This window comes from Aegilops tauschii, chromosome 3 (assembly GCF_002575655.3).
Source record: "Aegilops tauschii subsp. strangulata cultivar AL8/78 chromosome 3, Aet v6.0, whole genome shotgun sequence".
In the NCBI taxonomy this organism is placed as follows: domain Eukaryota; kingdom Viridiplantae; phylum Streptophyta; class Magnoliopsida; order Poales; family Poaceae; genus Aegilops; species Aegilops tauschii.
Window position 1 is genome coordinate 310,272,033 of NC_053037.3, and position 25,524 is coordinate 310,297,556.

Here is a 25,524-nt window from a genome sequence, read left to right on the forward strand (position 1 = left end):
TACTATTGGAGTGCCTAAGAAAAATTGTGTATGTAGACTATGTGTTTATTTACTTCGCATGTTAGCTTTGTCTCGGTTCAATAAAAAGCAGAGTTGGTGATGATGGTGTGCCTGCCATCCTGCAACATAGGCCGCCCGATCTATATCTAACGGATAGGAAGGAAACTATGACAATTTACCCGCACTCCTCTCCACATTTGTAGATAAGGCTTTCCCTCGTTCATCCTTTTCTACCACAAGATCTTGATGTTCCGTGCAACGCACGGGCATCTTGCTAGTACTCCTACAATATACTATATTATTGTGAAAGTTCATATACACCGGCCGAGATTAATGCAAACACGGTAGATTTTCATTACATTTCGAACTTTCATAGGATAAAAAATAAAAGAAACCCGACCCTAAACCTATTCTACGGCAGCGACCGACGTCCTCCATCTGCGATCTCCATGTACGGGGGCGAGGTTCAAGACCCGTGAAGTGAAGGTGCGGTCTCCGGTGAGGAAGAGTAGAACACGGGAAACGGACCGGCCAGTTGGCACACCATGCCCTGCCGCCTCCCATGCCCTACTCATCCTCGGAGGAGTCCCCGACCTCGGCGGTGCTGGAGGTTGGACGGCGGCAAGTAGGACGCGTGGTTGACGGTGCTCCCGTCGTCGGCCGCCAGCGTGGCCACCGCTTGTGCGGTCGCGTCCGCGTCCGGCTACGCCGCTATTGCGTCGCGAGCGGCGACTTGAGCGAGGGCGGTGACCTCGAGCTTCATCCTCGAAGACAAGCTCTCCCGCAGAGCGTTCGCCCTCGCGGTCATGGCGGATGTGGTGCCAGGTAGCAGGACGATGCGCTATGGTGTGGAGGTTAGCTGGGCGTTGCCACTTTAAGTAGCGCATTTCGGTGAGGCCAAGCGTCCGGGTGCGTCATTAAGTCACCGGAGTTGGTTCCTCGGGCACCGTGCCTCTTAACGACGGCATACAGACGGACGGCATGAATGCGGGCAGCTGGCGCCGGCTGGGAACGCACCGCGCGACGGCGTGAGGGACGAGGGTTTTTGGTGTGCCAGGGTAGTCAGCTGCGGCCGTGGCAATGTTGGAGATGCCCTTTGCTCACATGCGACCCGACATGTCACTGAAAAAGCAAGACGACCCGGCATGGTCTCAGGTCCTGGGGATGCAGTTGGCCGCGCTACACTACTCCGCGGACGCGTCGCGGAACACGCGCACTTCGGCTCCCCGTGCATCCTCGACGATCCGGGTGTTGATCCGCTGGTCGTGCCACAGCGCTAACGCCACCCTCGGAACACTGAAACCGACCGTGTAAAGCGACGATGAGCGTGTCGCTCTCGCATGCCTCATTAGAACATTCCGCCGAGTATCATTCGCATGTGGGCCTAGACCATGCTTGTATTTCCAATGTTGTAATTTGTCCGACATGCATACAAACAAACGGTTCGTTTAAAGTTTCACTTGTCCTCCACTACGTGTCGCTTCCCGTCTTAGTTTTGACATCCCATTCGGCTCATGCCCCGACACATCTTGACGAGATCGATTGATGTTGAGAGATCAATTGCGTGTCGTGCAAGGAGATAAAGGTTTGGTCTGTTTCTATGATAGAAATGACCGGCGGAGGGAGGGGGTCTGTGGGGATAAGAGGGAGTATATTATACGTTCATAAGCGAAACGAAGGTATTGTACCCACCCTAGTCCTCTTTCAATCGATCTCCGAACCCCGAGATGAAATCGAGAGAGAACGAGTGGGTGCATGTGTCATACCTAAGGCGGATTCAAAATTTTGAACCGGTGATCATAGCATCCACAAATCATATATAAAGGGTATTCAATGTTCATTTTGCTCTTGAACGTACAATGTACTCCCTCTGATCCTTTCTAGTAGTTTACATATAAGTTTTATGTGTAGTCAAAGTATCTCTACTTTGATCAAACTTACAGAAAAAGTATCAACATTCAACAACGCCCAATCAATATTGTTAGATTCGTACTTACTCCTATATTTGTATTCAAACAGACATGGTTTCCAATTTGTTTTCAACCACGTGAATGTGCTTGTTCTCGCACATGCTTTTCCTACTAGGATTTCGCCACGTATAGCCAGTCCAATAGTAACTTTTTAAGCTCCCTGTCCAATAGCACTAGTGGAGTACTGACAACATCTGTAGTAGAGTATGCAGTGCTGATAGTACTCCCTCCTTCCATTTATATAGGGCCTATGTGGAGGAGAGAGATGTGAAAAAGTAAAGGGAGTGAGCTCTCATGCAAGAGCCTAGCTATATACGCATTCCTAGTTAAATACAATAAATATGAAGAAAGAGATAGAGAGGAGATGGAAAAAAGTACTAATACAATAGCCAACCATATTTTTTTTGCGGGAAATAGCCCACACTACTGTATGAGTGTATATAGATGATGGCTATAGATGACATGGCAGTTCCTTATAGCCATCGGCTGGCTATATTATTAACCATGCTCTAATGCGTTTTTCAAAAACGCCTTTGACTATTGACAAGATTAATAGTACTTGAGATGTATAATGTGAAAATTATATCATTCGAAGCTCCTTTCACATACGAATTTGACCGTATGCTTTGTGTAAGTTGCATGTCATATATTATTACTCTAACATTTGGTCAAAGTTAGCCTCGAAAAACGCATTAGGCCCTGTAGATGGAAGGAGGGAGTAGTAGTGGAAGTGGATCCTCTAACGTAGGTATCCCTGCCTTACCCTCCCTTTCGTTCACTTACTGGCGGACCCCATGATTGCTAGGCCCCGCATGTCAGTTACTCAATGGGTTCGGCCACGTCAGGGGATCCTCATCCGTAGTATACTCCCTCTGTTTTTATTTACTCCGCATAAAACGGTGGGAGTGGTAGTATAAATGACGCGGGCGGGGGAGGGGGAGGGACGTTGGTTTGCTCTCAACTATGGTCCCATGAGCGAGCGAAAATGCAAGACGAAGCGTGTTCCATTCGGCGAGCGACGTGGAGGGTCCAACGTGCCGGGGTGCAACGCGAACGCGACAAGAGCGATGTACAGTCAAAACCGATTGACCGGTCGTCACCAGAACCACTATTCACACTAGAACCTTCCCCGTTCGGCCTACGCAAGCCACTGCCCCAAAACCACACCTCCTCTCCAGCCCATCCCCCCACCTTTCGATCCCCTAGCCCGCATCAAGCGTCCCCTAGTTCACCGAAAAGCCATGGTGCGCCGCAAGATCACGTACTACAAGATGCTGACGCCGGAGCGCCGCGCAGAAATCGCGGCTGCGGTCGGCACCACAGACCTCCGTTCCCAAGCTCGCTTTGCGGTGGGCCAATCCCCGAGTTCTCTGGAGCCAAGCTACGATGAGGAGGAAGCCGATCCAATGTTCATGGCTGAGGTCGCGTCGCAGAAGGCCCCCGATGGGTATGAGACGATGGACGTCGACTTCATGCCGGTGTCCAGGTCGCCCATGGTGCAGGCGGACCAACGGTTCAACCTGGCGATACTAAAGGACGACCGGGAGGCAGAGGCTCAACTCGACGCGGAGCGCGCGCATGCCGCTACCATCGAGGCTCTCCTGCAGGCGGAACCGGATGTCGTGGATGTGAACCGGGCGGCGGAGGCTCAACTTGAGGCGGAGCGCGCGGATGTCGCTGCCATCGAGGCCCTCCTGCAGGCGGAACCGGACGTCCTCGACTTGAACCGGGCGGCGGAGGCTCAACTCAACGCGGAGCGCGCGGATGCCGCTACCATCGAGGCCCTCCTGCAGGCGGAAGCGGACGCCCTCGAATTGAACCGGGCGGCCGAGGCTCAATTGGACACGGAGCATGCGGATGCCACTGCCATCGAGGCCCTCCTGCAGGCGGAACCGGACGTCCTCGACTTGAACCGGGCGGTGCTCTCGTCCGTGCAGAGCGCCCGCACGCTCTGCGTGAACGAGTAGCTGGAGGCCGAGGACAACCACGGTGCGGAGACACATGTCGGCAGCTACGGCTGGTTCGCGCCGGCAGCCAAAGACGACGAGGCCGTCTCGTTCCACGAGCAGTGATAGTTTATCTTTATGTTGTTGTTTTTAGGGATCTTTTGTTGTGTAAAAACATATATTGTTATGCAAGTCGCCTGACTTTCAACATTTGGGTCAGTCTACCATTTCAGGTTGTTGGATGAATATCCTACGTCTCCTAACCCTTCTTCCTCACCTCTTCTTCTTCCCCAACAGACCACCACACGGGCCGTATGGATCCTCCCCAACATGCGGTTGGATAAACATATTGTATGAACGAAAATTATGTGTCAGCGGTAGGATGGCTGAGTTTGGTTTGTTCACATGCGGTAGCACGTGTCAGTGAGGGTGCGTACCCTTGGTTGGGTTTGCGGCATGCAGGAGCGACTGTGTGAGGGTGCGGAGCGACCGTGTGAGGGTGTGGTGCGACCGCGAAAGCCATGCGCAAGTGTACCTCCTTTTCATTTTGAAAACTTTAGGCAAGCTTGGCAAAAATGTGTGGCGAAGTATGGCAATGCAAGGCCTAGACCCAAACAGGATAAGTACGTACGTACTAGGAGTACTGGTGTTAATAAAGAAGGGCATGGTTTTCCTTCGCGGAATTAATTGATACAAATCCTTGTTTGACGTGTCAATTAATGCATATTTTTTCTCCAAAGCCCAAAGAGCTAACCATCTCACTCCTCATCGCTTGATTAGTGCAGCGCCATGCAAACCAACCTTCTCACTTCCGCATGCATGCAAGGGTATATTAATGTCCTTGGTTGCTAGTACAAGGCAAACCCCATCAATTTTGCCTCGATTAGTGTTAGTGGCCTTTTGCAAATTGAAATTTTGATATACTGGCCTTGTGTACAAAAAAATGGAGGTAGTAACTATTTGACTTCCTTCCCCATTGCGGTGACGTCGACGATATCTCGAACGTTGTGGTTTGGTGAAGTGCATTCGACGAAGAACACCGTTCAGGGAGACCACCGGATGCAAGTGCCGCCTGCAAGCCGAGACAACCGCCTTATTTGCATCCAGGAAGTTTGTTGAACCAAAGGACGCGTAAATGTGCGGTGAGGTGGTTTCTCGAAGAAGACGATGGAGAAGGGTAGTCAACGAAGAGTGAAATGATGGTTGCTTCGTCCGTGCTTTGTGATTTGACGTCTCAATGCTTTGTGATTTGTGATAGAAGGGACAGGGGAGTAGACTCTGTGCTCTATACTGTACATGTGTCCAAGCACGGGATAAAGAGGAGAGACGTTGCATTTTTCTATTCCTTCAATCAATCAATCAAGGAGCTTCGGTTCCATCTTTTTGGCTTTGGCAGCACCGTCCACAATGGTTCCCATCGATGCCAAAAGCTATTTTCACATTTGGCTACACATTGTGGATGCCCTTAACCGTACCACTTGGTTTTGCTCCTGTGTGCTATCTATACAAATCTCAATTATATTGATCTAAAAAATATAGAATCAAGATTAGTAAAAAGGAGGTGATTTTGCCGCGCGGATGGCGGGGGAGGTTTCTTATTTTTGGAGGACGTTGGCCTGGCGGTTTGCTAACATGCGGTCCCACGTGTCAGTGCTTTACCAAGCCGATCCGCGTCCCACATGAGGCAGAACAACGGCAGAAGCAACACGTGGTTAACTTGAAGAAGATCTTATAAAAAAACTTGAAGAAGATGAGGGAGAAGCGGATTTAGCAACGAGTGAAATGATGGTTGCTTCGTCCCTCCAACTTCTCTTTTAGCATTATTACTTTGTCCCTCCAACTTAACTGCGGGAAAGGTGCAGCTTTGTGATTTTACGCCTCATTGCTCATTACTACACCGGCGCCATGACTGCGGTGCTTCACCCCTGCTGCTCTACACTGTATTTCGGTATGACATGTGGACCCGGTAGCATGATGTCCCACATGTCGGAGAACGGGACTAGAACATTTATGAAAGCGAGCGCTCCACTCTTACGACGCAGGACTACACGACACGGCGGCCCCGTGAACTGTCACTTGTACTGTATAGTACTATAGTTTTGCTGTTTCGCACGACCCATCGATACAAACCCGATTAAACTGGAAAGGGCTGGATTTTTCCCGCGCGGTAGATGATACTGGCCATACATTTCAATGGCAATTTTAATGTATGCAAACTGAATAATTAAGTAACAGTATGATATCTAGTCAAACTAAAAACACATATGCTTTATTGTGTTAGAGTGTAGTAGTAGTGTTGTATTGCATAGTTGTTAGATGTAACATGCGAGAACGTGTAAAGATGTAGTTTTGGAGGGCCTACAGAGAGAAAAGCATAATACAGTCACCGAACTTCAGAATACGCTCATTACGGTCACTATATACGTTTTGCGGTGATTATACGGTCACTTGCTCACCGTTCAGCATCGGATTGCACTCTGTTGACCGGCCAAGTAGTCTGCGTGGCACCATGTTGACTAGTTAAATTGACCACGTTCCTTGTGGGTCCCACATGTCAGTTCACATAGGAAAAAGGTTAGATAACCACAAATTTACCCAGGCGCGACAAGACTCCAACCGTGCGTGGGAATCACCTGGTTGTGTATGTGTCTGTCAGGGCCTGATGTGTGCGCATGCACGTGTAGGTTGAGCACTTGAGCGTGAGAGTGTGTGTTGGTCGTGTGGTGTGTGCATGCATGCATGCGTGTGAGTGTTGCGTGCGTGCGTGGCTGCGTGTGTACGTGTGAGTGTTGCGTGCGTGTGTGGCTGCATGTGTTCGTGTGAGTGTTGCGTGCATGCAGTTCGTGTGCATGCGTGTGTGTTTATATAATCACCACACCAGCTCCTGTGTGTTAAAACAGATGGCTCAGCATACCAATACAAGGCCACCTTGTCCGCTGTGCCCGCGGTCATGACTTCGAACCATCGTCCAATATTTTTTTGTCATTTGTTTTCATTCTTACTAGCAAGATGCCTCTGCATTGCACGTAACATCAAGATGCATTTGTATGACTAGTTTATCTTGTGAGAGAAAAGGATGAACGAGGGAAGGCCTTATTTGCAAATGTGGAGAGGTGTGTGGGTACCTTTTTGCAAAATTGCCATAGTTTCCTTCCTATCTGTCAGATATAAATCGGACGGCCTATGTTGCAGGATGGCAGGTGCTACCTCTTGAGCACTGCGTTGGTTTTTCCCTTGAAGAGGAATGGGTGATGCAGTAAAGTAGCGTAAGTATTTACCTCAGTTTTTGAGAACCAAGGTATCAATCCAGTAGGAGGCTACGCTCGACTCCCTCGCACCTACACAAACAAATAAGAACCTCGCAACCAACGCGATAAAGGGGTTGTCAATCCCTTCACGGTCACTTACGAGAGTGAGATCTGATAGATATGATAAGATAATATTTTTGGTGTTTTTATGATAAAGAGTAAAAGTAAAGAAAGCAAGTAAATGGTAATGGAAATAACTGAAGATTAATATGATGGAGAATAGACCCGGGGGCCATAGGTTTCACTAGTGGCTTCTCTCAAGAGCGTAAGTATTACGGTGGGTGAACAAATTACTGTCGAGCAATTGATAGAATTGAGCATAGTTATGAGAATATCTAGGTATGATCATGTATATAGGCATCACGTCCGTCACAAGTAGACCGACTCCTGCCTGCATCTACTACTATTACTCCACACATCGACCGCTATCCAGCATGCATCTAGAGTATTAAGTTCATAAGAACAGAGTAATGCTTTAAGTATGATGACATGATGTAGAGGGATAAACTCATGCAATATGATATAAACCCCATCTTGTTATCCTCGATGGCAACAATACAATACGTGCCTTGCTGCCCCTGCTGTCACTGGGAAAGGACACCGCAAGGTTGAACCCAAAGCTAAGCACTTCTCCCATTACAAGAAAGATCAATCTAGTAGGCCAAACCAAACTGATAATTCGAAGAGACTTGCAAAGATAACCAATCATACATAAAAGAATTCAGAGAAGATTCAAATATTATTCATAGATAATCTTGATCATAAACCCACAATTCATCGGTCCCGACAAACACACCGCAAAAGAAGATTACATCGAATAGATCTCCACGAGAATCGAGGAGAACTTTGTATTGAGATCCAAAGAGAGAGAAGAAGCCATCTAGCTAATAACTATGGACCCGAAGGTCTGAATTAAACTACTCACACATCATCGGAGAGGCTATGGTGTTGATGTAGAAGTCCTCCATGATCAATGGCCCCTCCGCCAGGACGCCGGAAAAGGCCCCAAGATGGAATCTCACGGGTACATAAGGTTGCGGCGGTGGAATTAGGTTTTCGTGGATGCCTCTGATGGTTTGGGGGTACGTAGGTACATATAGGAGGAAGAAGTACGTCGGTGGAGCAATGTGGGCCCCACGAGGGTGGAGGGCGCGCCTGGGGGGGGGGGGGGGGTAGGCGCGCCCCCTGCCTCGTGCTCTCCCCGTTGATTGCTTGACGTAGACTCCAAGTTCTCTGGATCACGTTTGTTCCGAAAATCACGTTCCCGAAGGTTTTGTTCCGTTTGGACTCCGTTTGATATTCTTTTTCAGCGAAACTCTAAAATAGGCAAAAAAACAGCAATTTGGGCTGGGCCTCAGGTTAATAGGTTAGTCCCAAAAATAATATAAAAGTGTATAAATAAGCCCATTAAACATCCAAAACAGAATATATAATAGCATGGAACAATAAAAAATTATAGATTCGTTGGAGACGTATCAAGCATCCCCAAGCTTAATTCCTGCTCGTCCCCGAGTAGGTAAATGATAAAAACAGAATTTTTGATGTGGAATGCTTCTTGGAATACTTCTTAATGTAATCCTTTTTATTATGGCATGAATATTTAGGTCCGAAAGATTCAAGATAAAAGTTTAATATTGACATAAAAACAATAATACTTCAAACATGCTAACCAAGCAATTATGTCTTATCAAAATAACATAGCCAAAGAAAGCTTATCCCTACAAAATCATATAGTTAGGCTATGTTTTAATATTGTCACAAAAACGTTCTCATCATGCATAACCCCGATGACAAGCCGAGCAATTGGTTCATACTTTTAAAGTGCTTCAGCCTTTTCAACTCTTACGCAATACATGAGCACAAGCCATGGATATAGCACTATGGGTGGAGTGAAGTATAATGATGGAGGTTATGAGAGAAGACAAAAAGGTAGAAAGTCTCACATTGACGCGGCTAATCAATAGGCTGTGGAGATGCCCATCGATTGATGTCAATGAGAGGAGTAGGGATTGCCATGCAACGGATGCACTAGAGCTATAAATATGTGAAAGCTCAACAAAAGAAACTAAGTGGGTGTGCATCCGACTTGCTTGCTCACGAAGACCTAGGGCATTTTGAGGAAGCCCATCATTGGAATATACAAGCCAAGTTCTATAATGAAAAATTCCCACTAGTATATGAAAGTGACAACATAGGAGACTCTCTATCATAAAAATCATGGTGCTACTTTGAAGCACAAGTGTGGAAAAGGATAGTAGCATTGTCCCTTCTCTCTTTTTCTCTCATCATTTTTTTGTTTGGGCCTTCTCCTTTTTTTTCTTTGGCCTCTTTTTTTTAGTCCGGAATCTCATCCCGACTTGTGGGGGAATCATAGTCTCCATCATCCTTTCCTCACATGGGACAATGCTCTAATAATGATGATCATCACACTTTTGTTACTTACAACTCAACAATTACAACTCAATACTTAGAACAAGATATAACTCTATGTGAATGCCTCCGGCGGTGTACCGGGATATGCGATGAATCAAGAGTGACATGTATGAAAAAAATTATGAATAGTGGCTTTGCCACAAAATACGATGTCAACTACATGATCATGCAAAGCAATATGACAATGATGAAGCGTGTCATAATAAACGGAACGGTGGAAAGTTGCATGGCAATATATCTCGGAATGGCTATGGAAATGCCATAATAGGTAGGTATGGTGGCTGTTTTGAGGAAGATATAAGGAGGTTTATGTGTGATAGAGCATATCGTATCACGGGGTTTGGATGCACCGGCGAAGTTTGCACCAACTCTCAATGTGAGAAAGGGCAATGCGCGGTACCGTAGAGGCTAGAAAATTGTGGAAGGTTGAGAGTGCGTATAACCCATGGACTCACATTAGTCATAAATAACTCATATACTTATTGCAAAAGTTTAATAGCCCTCGAAGCAAAGTACTACTACGCATGCCCCTAGAGGGATAGATTGGTAAGAAAAGACCATCGCTCGTCCCCGACCGCCACTCATAAGGAAAGCAATAAAAGAACACCTATGTGTCAAAATTGTTACACAACTTTTACCATACGTGCATGCTATGGGACTTGCCAACTTTAACAAAAGTATTTCTCAATTTCACAATTACCCAACTAGCACACTCTAATATTACCACCTTTATATCTCAAAACACTTATCAAGTATCTAACTTCTCATGATATTTAACTGACTCAATATATAAGATTAATTTCACAATTAAAGCAAATTACCATGCTGTTTAAGACTCTCAAAATAATATAAGTGAAGTATGAGAGTTCAACAATTTCTATAAAATATAACCACCGCCGTGCTCTAAAAGATATAAGTGAAGCACTAGAGCAAAACTATATAGCTCAAAGAATATAAGTGAAGCACATAGAGTATTCTAACAAATTCCGAATCATGTGTGTGTCTCTCAAAAGATGTGTACAGCAAGGATGATTGTGGTAAACTAACAAATAAAGACTCAAATCATACAAGACGCTCCAAGCAAAACACATATCATATGGTGAATAAAAATATAGCTCCAAGTAAATTTACCGATGGATGAGGACGAAAGAGGGGATGCCTTCCGGGGCATCCCCAAGCTTTGTCTTTTTGGTGTACTTAGATTATATTGGGGTGCCATGGGCATCCCCAAGCTTAGGCTCTTGCCACTCCTTGTTCCATACTCCATCAAATCTTTACCCAAAACTTGAAAACTTCACAACACAAAACTTGACAGAAAATCTCATGAGCTCCGTTAGCGAAAGAAAACAAAACACCACTTCAAGGTACTGTATTGAACTCATTATTTATTTATATTGGTGTTAAACCTACTGCATTCCAACTTCTTTATGGTTTATAAACTATTTTACTAGCCATAGATTCATCAAAATAAGCAAACAACACACGAAAAACAGAATCTGTCAAAAACAGAACAGTCTGTAGTAATCTGTAACTAACGCAAACTTATGGAACTCTAAAAATTCAGCCAAAATAGGAAGACCTAACTAATTTGTTTATTGATCTGCTGCAATTGGAATCAATATTATATCACGTTCTGGTAATTTTTAACAATTGTTTTAGGGAACAGAAAGTTTCTGGAATTTTCAGCAAGATCAGATAACTATCATCCAAGAAGATCCTATAGGTTTAACTTGGCATAAACACTAATTAAAACATAAAAAATCTAACCAGAGGCTAGATCAAAGATTTATTCCTAAACAGAACCAAAAAGCAAAAAACTAAAATAAAATTGGGTTGCCTCCCAACAAGCGCTATCGTTTAACGCCCCTTGCTAGGCATAAGATTTTAACGATGCTCACACGAAAGATAATAATTGAAACACAAAGAGAGCATCATAAAACATGTGAAAGTCACCTCTAAGTCTAACATATGTCCTATGAATAGGCATTTTATAGGAAAACAAATTAGCAAGACAAGCAAGATCTAGCATATGCAAGGGAGAAGAAAGAAACAATAGCAATCTCAACATAACGAGAGGAAATTTAGTGACACGAAAATTTTTACAACCATATTTTCCTCTCTCATAATAATTACATGTAGGATCATAAGCAAATTCAACAAAATTGCTATCACATAAAATATTTTCAACACGATCCACATGCATGCAAATTTGACACTCTTCCAAAATAGTGGGATTAACATTAACTAAAGTCAGGACCTCTCCAAACCCACTTTTATCAAAAATTTCATAAGATTGAACATTCTCCAAATATGTGGGATCTAAAGTTGACACTCTTCCAAACCCACTTTCAATATTATTGCAAACAGTATTATCAATCTCATATTCATCATGGGGCTTAAATAAATTTTCAAGATCATAAGAAGCACTATCACCCCGATCATGATCATTGCAACAAGTAGAGGACATAGAAAAACTAGCATCCCCAAGCTTAGGGTTTTGCATATTCTTAACACAATTTACATCAATATAATTTATAATAAAATCATTGCAATCATGCTTTTTATTCAAAGATCTATCATGAATCGCTTCATAAAGTACTTCATCACAATTTTCAGATTCACGAATTTCAAGCAAAACCTCATAAAGATAATCTAGTGCACTCAACTCACTAGCAATAGGTTCATCATAATTGGATCTCTTAAAGAGATTGGCAAGTGGATGAGGATCCATAAACTTTTAGCAAGCGAAGATGCAAGCAAAAAGAAGGCACATAGTAACAAAAGATTGAACGGAAGAAGGGCGAATAAACTGGCAAAGGTGAAGTGGGGGAGAGGAAAACGAGAGGCAAATGGAAAATAATGTAATGCGAGGGATAAGAGTTTGTGATGGGTACTTGGTATGTTGACTTTTGTGTAGACTCCCCGGCGACGGTGCCAGAAATCCTTCTTGCTACCTCTTGAGCACTGCGTTGGTTTTTCCCTTGAAGAGGAAAGGGTGATGCAGTAAAGTAGCGTAAATATTTCCCTTAGTTTTTGAGAACCAAGGTATCAATCCAGTAGGAGGCTACGCTCGAGTCCCTCGCACCTACACAAACAAATAAGAACCTCGAAACCAACGCGATAAAGGGGTTGTCAATCCCTTCACGGTCACTTACGAGAGTGAGATCTGATAGATATGATAAGATAATATTTTTGGTATTTTTATGATAAAGAGTAAAAGTAAAGAAAGCAAGTAAACGGTAATGGAAATAACGGAAGATTAATTTGATGGAGAATAGATCCGGGGGCTATAGGTTTCACTAGTGGCTTCTCTAGAGAGCATAAGTATTACGGTGAGTGAACAAATTACTGTCGATCAATTGATAGAATTGAGCATAAGAGACTTGCAAAGATAACCAAACATACATAAAAGAATTCAGAGAAGATTCAAATATTGTTCATAGATAATCTTGATCATAAACCCACAATTCATCGGTCCCGACAAACACACCGCAAAAGAAGATTCCATCGAATAGATCTCCACGAGAATCGAGGAGAACTTTGTATTGAGATCCAAAGAGAGAGAAGAAGCCTTCTAGCTAATAACTATGGACTCGAAGGTCTGAAGTAAACTACTCACACATCATCGGAGAGGCTATGGTGTTGATGTAGAAGCCCTCCGTGATCAATGCCCCCTCCGGCAGGACGCCGGAAAAGGTCCTAAGATGGGATCTCACGGGTACAGAAGGTTGCGGCGGTGGAATTAGGTTTTCGTGGATGCCTCTGATGGTTTGGGGGTACGTAGGTATATATAGGAGGAAGAAGTATGTCGGTGGAGCAACATGGGCCCCACGAGGGTGGAGGGCACGCTTGGGGGGTAGGCGCGCCCCCTGCCTCGTGCTCTCCTCGTTGATTGCTTGACGTAGACTCCAAGTCCTGTGGATCACGTTTGTTCCGAAAATCACGTTCCCGAAGGTTTCATTCCGTTTGGACTCTGTTTGATATTCATTTTCTGCGAAACTCTGAAATAGGCAAAAAAAACAGCAATTTGGGCTGGTCCTCCGGTTAATAGGTTAGTCCCAAAAATAATATAAAAGTGTATAAATAAGCCCATTAAACATCCAAAACAGAATATATAATAGCATGGAACAATCAAAAATTATAGATACGTTGGAGACGTATCAGCAGGCACACCATCATCACCAACTCTGTTTTTATAAGAGTGTAGAAGAGTAGATACAAGCCGACAGGTGGGCCCAATGGTAGTGAGATAATGTGATGCAACACTAGAGGTTCCATGTGGAGCGTTTAACTGGTCAACTAGTCGTGTATTGAGCAAATACATAGCTGTACGATGAGCCCGTGACTGTATAATAACTACAAAACATAAATGGTGATCGTAAGTAGTGGATTCTGAAGTCCAATGTACGTATCGTGCTTTCGCTCCAAATACAATGATCGTCACTATATATATCGCGAGAGAAAGATGAAACATGTGTGAATGTGCTGGGGGCTTACTTTTAGCTGGAGATAGTTTGTGTGCGTACGTGAAAGGGGCGTAGAGGGGGTGTATGCTATGGGGAGAGAGATGCTCTTCGTTTCTCTTTATTATGACTAACTTTATATATAGTATAAACATATAAAAATTCACGGTGTGGAATAAATCTCATTGTGGGCACCATGCAATGCAAATTAACGTTCATACTCCTCCATATAACTTTGTAATGTTGTATATATGTAGAAATTCTAAAATAATTTTTTGGCCACACTTTATTCAATAGGAATGTTGTATGCGAAATAAATGTGAAGAGAGGGCTTTTTAGATCAATGGGGTACGTGATGTAACATGTGTGAATGTGTAGTTGATGTATTTGGCAGGGCCTAGAGAGGTATGTGTGTGTATTACGTATTCGAGAGAGGCATGGATAGAGGGGCCGACAGGGGGAGGGGGCGTGGGAGAGATAGCACGAGAAATGAGAGAGGTCTAGAGAGAGAGAGAGACTAATATGATGTCACGGCGAGAGATTCCCTTGAGTGTGTATATGCAAGGGGGGAGGGGATAGAGGCACGAAGAGATTTTTTTGTGTGGTGTCTGTGTTGGTATGTGTGAGTGTGAGAAGATAAAGAGATCGGGGGGAAGAGGTGAGGCCCTTGGTTCGGTTCCGTCCTGCGCCACATTGGTCGGCCCGTGACGCATTTAGGGAGACCCATGGATGACTTGTCGTACAAGACAATGATAGCAGAATTGTGAAGGACTCTGTGTCCACTGACAAAGCCGTCTAGGATTTGTAACCCTGGGTTATCGGACTAAGGTAACCCCTTATCTCTGATATTACTATTCATCCAACCTAACTTTAAGGGGCATCCTACAGAATGCTCTGCTAGAATCATACTCGTCGATTAGGAAGAGAGGTGTGAGACAATGCGTGAGAGACAGGCCTAAAGATAATGTGCGTACAGGAGACACGTAGTCAGGTCTATGTATATAGAAAGGGTCGATGGGGATTGTGTGTGTGTATGCTTGTGAGAGGAAGAGTGCTTGTGATAAAGGTTAGTGAAAACAGTCGTAAATGGTTACGAGAGGGAGGGAGGGTTATATCGAGAGCATGTCTGTGAGAAAGACACCTCGAGAGAGAGTGTGTGAGCATGTGTGGGAGACCACCGATGGAGAGTGAAACTACACATAAAAGACTGATGTACACATTGATTAAAGATATAAATTGTATCCAAATATTAGGATGGGATCATGATATTTGCAATTCGAGTAAGGAACGGTCATTGATCCATCAGACATCCAGATTCTATCGAATTTGAGCATGTGTATGTTATTATTTGACATAATTGATCCACATAGTTAGTATTTTGAACTCCAGACAATCCATCGCTTTAGCAACCGAATATAAACGTGAGTATAGTTCATTGATATGTCTCCAACGTATCTATAATTTTTGATTGTTCCATGCTATTATACTATCCATCTAGGATGTTTTATATGCATTTATATGCTATTTTATATGATTTTTGGGACTAACATATTAACCTAGAGCCAAGTGCCAGTTTCTGTTTTTCCCTTGTTTTTGAGTATCGCAGAAAAGGAATACCAAACGGAGTCCAATTGACGTGCCAATTTTTGATGATTTTTTATGGACCAAAAGAAGCCCCCGGAGTAAAAGAGTTGGGCCAGAAGAGTCCCGGGCTGTCCACGAGGGTGGGGGGCGCGCCCGACCCCCTGGGCGTCGGCCCCTATCTCGTGGACGACTCGGAGACCCCCCTGACGTGAGACCTACGCCAAAAATTCCTATAAATACACAAACCTCCAGAAAATAACCTAGATCGGGAGTTCCGCCGCTGCAAGCCTCTGTAGCCACCAAAATCCAATCGGGACCCTGTTCTGGCACCCTGCCGGAGGGGGATCCCTCACCGGTGGCCATCTTCATCATCCCGGCACTCTCCATGACGAGGAGGGAGTAGTTCACCCTCGGGGCTGAGGGTATGTACCAGTAGCTATGTGTTTGATCTCTCTCTCTCTCTCGTGTTCTTGATTTGGCCCGATCTTGATGTACCGCGAGCTTTGCTATTATAGTTCGATCTTATGATGTTTCTCCCCCTCCACTCTCTTGTAATGGATTGAGTTTTCCCTTTGAAGTTATCTTATCGGATTGAGTCTTTAAGGATTTGAGAACACTTGATGTATGTCTTGCATGTGCTTATCTGTGGTGACAATGGGATATTCATGTGATCTACTTGATGTATGTTTTGGTGATCAACTTGCGGGTTCAGTGACCTTGTGAACTTATGCATAGGGGTTGGCACACGTTTTCGTCTTGACTCTCCGGTAGAAACTTTGGGGCACTCTTTGAAGTTCTTTGTGTTGGTTGAATAGATGAATCTGAGATTGTGTGATGCATATCGTATAATCATACCCACAGATACTTGAGGTGACATTGGAGTATCTAGGTGATATTAGGGTTTTGGTTGATATGTGTCTTAAGGTGTTATTCTAGTACAAACTCTATGATAGATCGAACGGAAAGAATAGCTTCGTGTTATTTTACTACGGACTCTTGAATAGATCGATCAGAAAGGATAACTTTGAGGTGCTTTCATACCCTACAATAATCTCTTCGTTTGTTCTCCGCTATTAGTGATTTTGGAGTGACTCTTTGTTGCATGTTGAGGGATAGTTATATGATCCAATTATGTTATTATTGCTGAGACAACTTGCACTAGTGAAAGTATGAACCCTTGGCCTTGTTTCAACGCATTGCAGTACTGTTTGTGCTCACTTTTATTTATTAGTTACCTTGCTGTTTTTATATTTTTAGATTACAAAAACCTATATCTACCATCCATATTGCACTTGTATCACCATCTCTTCGCCGAACTAGTGCACCTATACAATTTACCATTGTATTGGGTGTGTTGGGGACACAAGAGACTCTTTGTTATTTGGTTGCAGGGTTGTTTGAGAGAGACCATCTTCATCCTACGCCTCCCACGGATTGACAAACCTTAGGTCATCCACTTGAGGGAAATTTGCTACTGTCCTACAAACCTCTGCACTTGGAGGCCGAACAACGTCTACAAGAGGAAGGTTGTGTAGTAGACATCATTCATCTTGTGTGTGTAAAGCACATTATACATACGAAAGTTACACAATGAACATTATAAATAGCTAGCTATGAACTCGAATACATTTGAATTCAACTTAAGGTGGTTTAAAAAATTCGAATTCAACATGAAGTCCATCCAATTATTTGAATTCGATACCATGGCATTTGTAAATCATACCTAAGTTATGGGGGCACCAATGTTTGCTCTGATTTTGTACATAATAGAATACATAGTCGTGTACAAAATAGATTCAAATTTAGCTCCTCCATTCCAAAATAATCGTAGTTATAGGATTTTCAAGTGTCAAAATTTCAAAAAGAAGCGGATAATTTAATGAGGTTTTCAAACATACAAGGTCAAATTTGACATTGTCTATTTAGGTCAATCCTCAAAGTTCAAGAGTACTCTAAACGTGAATGCTTCTTTTTCAAAATTTTGAACGAAGCGCCAAAAGAGCCTCTACTCACCCGAAACCGCGTGAGACCAATGCCCTCCACAGCTAGTAGTTGAAGCCGAGGCCGAGCCGTCCCTACCCGAGCCAGTTCAACCACGCCGTCCTGCGCCTCACCGCTGCCGCTCCAACTTCGCCACCGTCCACCGCACCGGAACTGTTCCTGCTACGCCGTCCTTCGCCGCCTCGGATCTGCTTCCCCTCCGCCGACATATGGCCACGGCAACACAGTCAACAATTTGTCCATGGGTATGTCCAAGCCTGCACCCTCCTCCAAAACATCGGTTTCCCCAGCAAAAAGAAGAAGATCGACGCGACATGTGGAGGCGACCAAACTGGCAACCAAAAACGGTACTCCTCGTCCCTTGTTCGTGCAAATCTTACGTGTCTGCTTGCACGGTATTCATCCCACAGAAGACACTAGTTGACCGCTTCTTCTTGATACTAGATGTTCCTAGTTACTCGCGATGTACATGGTTTCTCCTCATATACTATTTCACCTTAGCTAGAGGTCTGTCGCCCCCCTGGATTTCAATTCCTGGTCAGTTGATTCCCAATGAACGGAAGCATTCCCCGGCGTAACAGGCGCTAGTCCGCCTATTACGCCAGGGAAGCAGCGCCTCGGTGTTTATCTTAGGGGCGTGTGGGGCCTAGAGCTGCTGGCGCCCGATCTGGAGGTCGGCCGTGATTAAAGGGATGGCCCGGGGGCGCTGCCAAGCATGGCGGTGGTGTGAGGTCGAGGGGAGGGCGGGGCGGCAGAGGCAGGGGTCTGGGCCGGTGGTCGCTGGCGATTCGAGAAAAATCGTCAACAGTGACTGGCGGGAGGTAGACGAAGGCCATCTGCCCGTTCCTTATAGATCGGACGGTTCATAAAAAAATTGACTGACCTATTTATTTTTAGTCGACTGTTATCTTGATAGGACCACATGTGGTGGTGTGCTGCAGGAGTACCTGCATTTCCTGTGCTCATATATTACAAAATCATACGGAGTAGAATCTAATTTTGTTTGCCATGCAATGTTGTAGAGCTATCATATGTCTCCTGTCATTTATTTTTCAGCCACCTGCTATCTGCTACTTTTACAGTGCACTAGTTCTGCACACACTTCACCCATACTCTCACTATTGTGTTTTTATGCAAGGGTATTTCAGACCCTGCCTTGACAGAAGCAGAAAAGAGAAGAGAGAAGTCGCTCCAGCGTGGTACGTGGCTAGGCCAGACACGTTTCAAGACTTTAAAGGGTGTCGTGTCAGCAGATGGAGACGGGGAACGTAACTCTGGAGTTGATGATCTCCCTCGCCGTGAACCACCATCCCAGGTGCTTGGTTTAACTTCACGGTGTCATATGTGGTTGCATGTTGCATATGGTGTCTATCTTGTATTCGAAAGGCCGAGGTCGGTCTTTATCAAGATAAGGAAAGATATTTTTTACATGAACCACCATCTTGGGAGCACCAAAAGACAAATAGCTAGTCAGGGCACTGGCCGAGCCAGTGACAAGCCCAGCACAGACATGCATCACCTGGAAGCCAACTAAAAAGCCACGATGGTGGCGAAGCAGCCCGCCTCCCACTAGGCTCTCAGGTCCTAGATGATCATGCTCACCACTCCAGCCGGATGTCTAGCTTGTATTGCTTCCAATTTGGTTAAATTGCATCTGCTTAGCTTACACACTATACCTTTGAATATGACATGCCTTCCTATTTTTGGTACATACTAGTACATTTGTCTATTAACCATGTTCTTACATCAAACTAATGTTCTTGTGTATCCCTCATCAATCACTTATGATGAGGCAGCCAGGCCAGTGGACTACTGTGATAAATAATCCTAATTTAAAGAATGCAGCGTCAGCCTCCCCACACGATTCTCAAGAAACAGCAAGGCTAGATGAAGATAGTGAACGTAGCTCTATAGTTGATTACCGCATTTCCCCTACACTAGCATCGCAGGTGCTTGCTCTAACTTGGCAGCGTGATATGTGGTTGCATGTTGCATATGGTGTCTAGATTGTAATTCTTCTAATCTGGTTAAATTGCATGTGCTATTCTGCTTAGTTTATACATTATACCTGTTAATGTGACATGCCTTCCTATTTTTAGTACATAGTACATCTGTCTATTAAGCATGTCCTTACATAAAACTATTTTTTTTGTATCCCGCATAAATCAATATGACGAGACACCTTCGGTGTATGTAGTGTGATATTAGTTGCATCTTTCATATGATTTATAGCATGCGCTGCTTCTAATTTGTTGAAATGCCATTTATGATGGGACGCTTTTAACTTGGCAGAGTCATATTGGTTGCATCTTTCATGTGGTGTCTAGCTTGCATTGCTTCTTATTTGTTGAAATGGTTTCTGCTTAGTTTACACAAACCATTGTGAATATGCCATGCCGTCCTGTTTTTCGTATTATTGCATCCTGGAATCATGTGTTTGCCTTACATCAAAGTAGTGATTGTCAGTATCATGCACGAATGAGTTCAGAAGAGTGAATTTTATTGCTTTTCTTGTCAGTTTTATTTGACAATTCAAGATCAACAAAGCAGAAGGAAGTTAGCAAGGCAGCGGATGAAGGTGCTCCTTCCAAACGGAGGGCCTCTACAGATTCTACTCCTCCACCCCCCCAAGATGATTTCCAAGACAACACATACATAGACACTCAACGTAGCTATGTTGGTGATGAGCACGTCTCCCCTAGTGCACCATCACAGGCGCTCCCTCTAACTTGGCACTGTTATATGTGGTTGCATGTTATGTATGATGTCTAGCTTGTATTGCTTCTAATTTTGTTGAATTTCATCTGCTTACTTTACACATTATACTTGTGACTAAGACACGTGTTCCTGTTTCCGGAACATACAATATCTGTCTATCACACCATGTTCTTACATCAAAGTACTACTGTTGTCTAACCTGCAACAATCACTTATCATAAGACACGTTTGACATGGGAGTGTGACATAGGTTACATCTCACATTCTTTTCTAGCTTGTACTACTTCTAATTTGTTGAAATGGCACTTATGACGAGACAATTTTAATTTGGTAGAGTGATATTCGTTGCATCTTTCATATGGTATCTAGCTTTCATTGCTTCTAATTTGTTGAAATGCTTTCTGCTTAGTTTACACATCATAGCTGTGAATATGCAATGCTGTCCTTTTTTCTTACACATTCAATCATCCTATCATGCAGTTGCCTTACATTAAATTAGTGCTCGTCAGCATCCTGCATCAACTTGTTCTGAAAAATGAATTTTTATTCATTTTTCTTGTGGGTTTGACTTGACAAGGCAATACAATTAAGAAAGAGGAAGGAAAAAAATAAGGCAGGGACTGATGGTGGTCTTCCGGTGAAACCGGCATCCGAGGTGCTTTCTCTAGCTTGGCAGTGTGATATTGTTAACTTGGCAGAGCGATATTTGTAGGATCTTTCATATGGTGTCTACCTTCCATTGCATTGCTTCTAATTTAGTGAAATGTCTTCTGCTTAGTTTACATATCATAGTTCTGGTTATCTCATGCCGTCCTGTTTTTCGTACATATTACATCCTCCTATCATGTGGTTGTCTAACATCAAAGTTCAGTTTGTCTGTATCACGCATCAATTTGTTCTGAAGAAGTAAATTGTTATTCGTTTTTCTTGTCGGCTTGACTTAACATGGCACAGAGAAAGAGGAAGCAACACAGAACGACAAGGAAAGGGAAGCGGAAGAATCCTGCAGATTCTGCTGGTACTGATGGTGCAATAGAAGGTCAAAGTCCAGTGGAAAATTGTACCGACAGGGTATCCCGTGCTACAGTAGCTGCAGAACAAGCCAAACAGAAACAAATAGCTGCCACCAAAACAAGCAGAGACAGCCCTAGTTGTTGCAACACCTTCCACAGAACCACCAGCTGCACGATTTACTCGTTGGTCAACTCAGCTGGTAGCACGTTCCCAAGCTCCCTTGCCACCTGACACTACTTCTGAAACACTCTTGACACAAGATGAGTTGGCAAGATCAGATGAACTTTGTGAGCTTCAACAGCAAGAAGGTAGTTGCTGGAGTCAAGTTACAGTTGCATGCTTCTTTATATGTAGTCTCACAGTTTGATGTACACTAACACTTCCTATGTTCGTTGATGGACTAGTACCTAGGCGCAAGAGGAAACAAACATCAGTGATAATGCTCGATAGGTTAACTAAATCTAGTGGAGGAAGAATGAAGATCCGTTTTGAGGCAGGTTTAAAAAGGCCACGTGATGCTATAGAGTCAGGCAAGTTAGTATCAGAGGCAGCGGTTGCCATTAGGTGTCATGTATGTATCCTCCCAACATGGATTCAGTACAGGAATGACAAAGACGAAACCCAGTTCAACACCTTCCTCGACCATTTATCTGTAAGTATGGTTATGTATGGAAACTAGTAATATCGTCTTGCTCTGTCCAATACTTTCTAGGTTGCTGATAATGAGACTCCCATAATTTTCAATAGATGAGGTTCAAGTTGGATAGCCAAGATGATGCAACCAAACAAGCTTGCACCCATGTTTTCAAGTCTGCTTTGCGACAGTATCGGTATAACTTGAGGAAAACTCACTTTGAAGGCAAGGTTAACAGTGAATTTGCCCAAACATCTCCAGTGGAAAATATATCGGATGAAGACTGGAGAAGCCTCGTTAAACACTGGTCTGATCCAAAGTATCAGGTAAATTATATATATATATATATATATATATATATATATATATATATATATATATATATATATATATATATATATGTGTGTGTGTGTGTGTGTGTGTGTGTGTGATCAGATCACATGTTGAAGTCCTATTTACACATGTGCCACACAAATCTATCTTCTTGTAGGTGAACTGTTCAAAGAACAAGGCCAACCGTACAAAAGTGAAATTCCAATAGACGACATGATCTCGTAGCTATATTGCACATTGCGAGGCTCTTGTAATTAGCTGTCGTTTCACTCTTTTCGCTGTACCATATTATCAGATCTATATTGACTTGTTCCAAATGCAGAAGAAAGCCCGCAAGGACCAAAAAGTACCTGAACCAAATGCTATGGAAATCTTCAAGGACTGTCACACCAGCAAGACGAAGGGCATGACTACACCAGTCAAAGCCGATGTTGTAAGCACTTAATCCTCATGCCTTTTAACTACTACTTACTCTGACTTGTGCCTTGAACTGCATGGTTTGCAGCCAATGTCTATTACTCTTTTCACTTTTATACACAATTGTCTTAGCGTATCATTGCACCTTACAAGGTTTAAAAGAGAGGAGTGATGTTCCTTTAATCTTGACCTGTAATCTAGTTCCGTGCTGGACTTGCCCACACAACATTACAATTGCATGTTTATCTGTTCTCAGTTGTTTTGTGATATGAATGATGTCATACTATGCTTACCGTATTATAAACTTTGTCTCTTTATCCTTAGCTGTCAATACAATGTGAAGAAATAGACAATACATTAGCCATGGTACATGGTCATATATTTGGAACCTGGTTTTACTATGTACTTTGAAGTAAAATACAACTAAGATTTTACATGGGTTCACCAGAATAAGTTCTGTATATAGACCAAAGCTATTTTATTTGGTTTTGCTGCCTCCTTAATATCTTTTGTTCTGGTACTACTAATGTAAAAACTCAACGTTTTAGCAAGCTATGGAAAAAATGGTGGAACCGCCACCTTCTGAAGGTGGCGAGGCAACTATAACCGCAATGTCACCTCTTGCTGCAGTGGGTCAGTACCTGTCCACTAACAGTGCCAAAAGCACGTCCTGCGTAATACTAGGTTGGTTGTTAAGGAAATCTCATCCAAACTGCCTCATGATCAAGATATGCAAGCTTAAAACAATGTTATATCTGCGCTCTAGACACAAGTCCGTTCCCTAACAGAGACCCTTTGTGAAACAAGGACATATATTGCTCGATGTCTTGAATATATGCATGGTTTTGAAACCAGACTATCAGCCATTTGCTATGTAGTTCAGGAGCCTAGGAGAGATGAAGGCGAAGGTTATGGTGCTCCATCGGACAATACAGCATGAGAACATAACAGTCAGGTCAATGAACTGAGCTTCTAAATATCTGGTGGTGCATTTATCTGCCAGACTATTAACTTTTATGCCAACCTTCCTTTTGTTTTATAGTTGTAATTTGTTTTGTTGCGATATAAAATTTATTCTTAACATCCAGCCACCGACTGAAGAAAACAGCAAGCCATTTTTGTATAGTGTAGGGTGTTCCCTATATTTGCACTGGTGGCGATCTTTGATGCCCAGTGGATGTAATTTGTGCAATCGCCTTAATAGCCTAGCGTTAGTTTCGGGCTCATTTATTTCCTAGTCTTCCTTTTCCCTGGTTTGCTAGTGGATGCAACAACCATGGGCCATATACGGACCGTGGTAACCTTGACCCTGCTATGGGCCGTAGGATCCATGGGCCTCCTACGGGCCGTCTTTAAATGGGCCTCCAACACGGCCGTAGAATCGGTGGGCCTCGGGCCGTCGGATAAATGGGTCTACATGGGCTGTAAATGGGTGTAATTGGTATCGGCCCAGCACGGTAACGGGCCGTTAACAGGCCGGAGGACAACAAAGGCTTAATTCTGTCACAGGCATAACGGGTCGTTAATGGGCCAGAATATAGGACGGCCTGGAAACGGCGCAACGGGTTAACAGGCTAGAAACGGGCCGACTCTTGCCACAGGCCGAATTTGGCCCATTAGGGGAACAGGCCAGTAACGGGCTGGAAGTAATCGAGGGCCGGAAAGGAGCCTAAGAACATATGGGCTATCAGTAGGCCGAAAGCAAACACGGGCTGGAAACGGCCCATGTGAATCATGGGCCGTTAACGGGTACCAAGAAAATATATATTGTTCATTATGGGCTAGAGTCACCATGGGCCTCTAAAGGGCCTAAAGATACGAAGGCCTCATATGGGCCGAAAGAAGTCGTGGGCCATACATGGGCTGAAAGTGAAACGGGCTGGTGTTATATTCGACGGCCCACGTGACGTTGTTAGGCCGATTTAGTGTAGGCCCTGACGGGCAGTGAGTTACCGGGTCGTAAAATGGGCTATTTGCGAGGAGACCGTTAACAGGCTTCTCATTGGCCAGCCCACTATCTTTTGACCAAGTCAAACGGGCCGGCCTTTGTAAGCTAAATGGGACAGTGGTGGGCCGTCGCACGTGTCGACATATCATAGGCGCCTATCTGACCCACTGACGAGGTGACACGTGTTTCCTCCGGCCAATCAAAATTTTACACGTGGAAATTTCCCATTGGTCCGGGCTGTTAACGGGTTATCGGATCCAAAACCGGACCCGATAGCTTAACGGCGTCCCGTTACGGTGGATGCCACATGTCGGTCACCTTTGACGAAAGCACTTCTATGACGCGCGATTTATCGTCATGGAAGTGGACACTTCCGTGATGATAATTTTGGTAATGTCATGGAACACTTCTACGACAACACAGGTATGACTATCTTGATTCAGTCATAAAATTGTCATGGATGTACATGCATGACAGAAAACGTGACCTACTATGACAAACACGTATCATCACGGAAGTGTCTTTTTTTTGTAGTGAGTATCTCTACTTAGTGCGGAATTTTTGGCTAGCAAAGATAGGGGCAAGCATCACATGTTGAGGATCTATGACAATATGACTTCTATGTGAATATAAACAAACATAAACCATTAAGTTGTCTTCCATGTCCAACGTGAACAATTTTGGCATAAAATATTTTTATGAGGGCTCACAATCACAAAAGATTTCTAGGATAGTATATTTATATGTGAATCTTA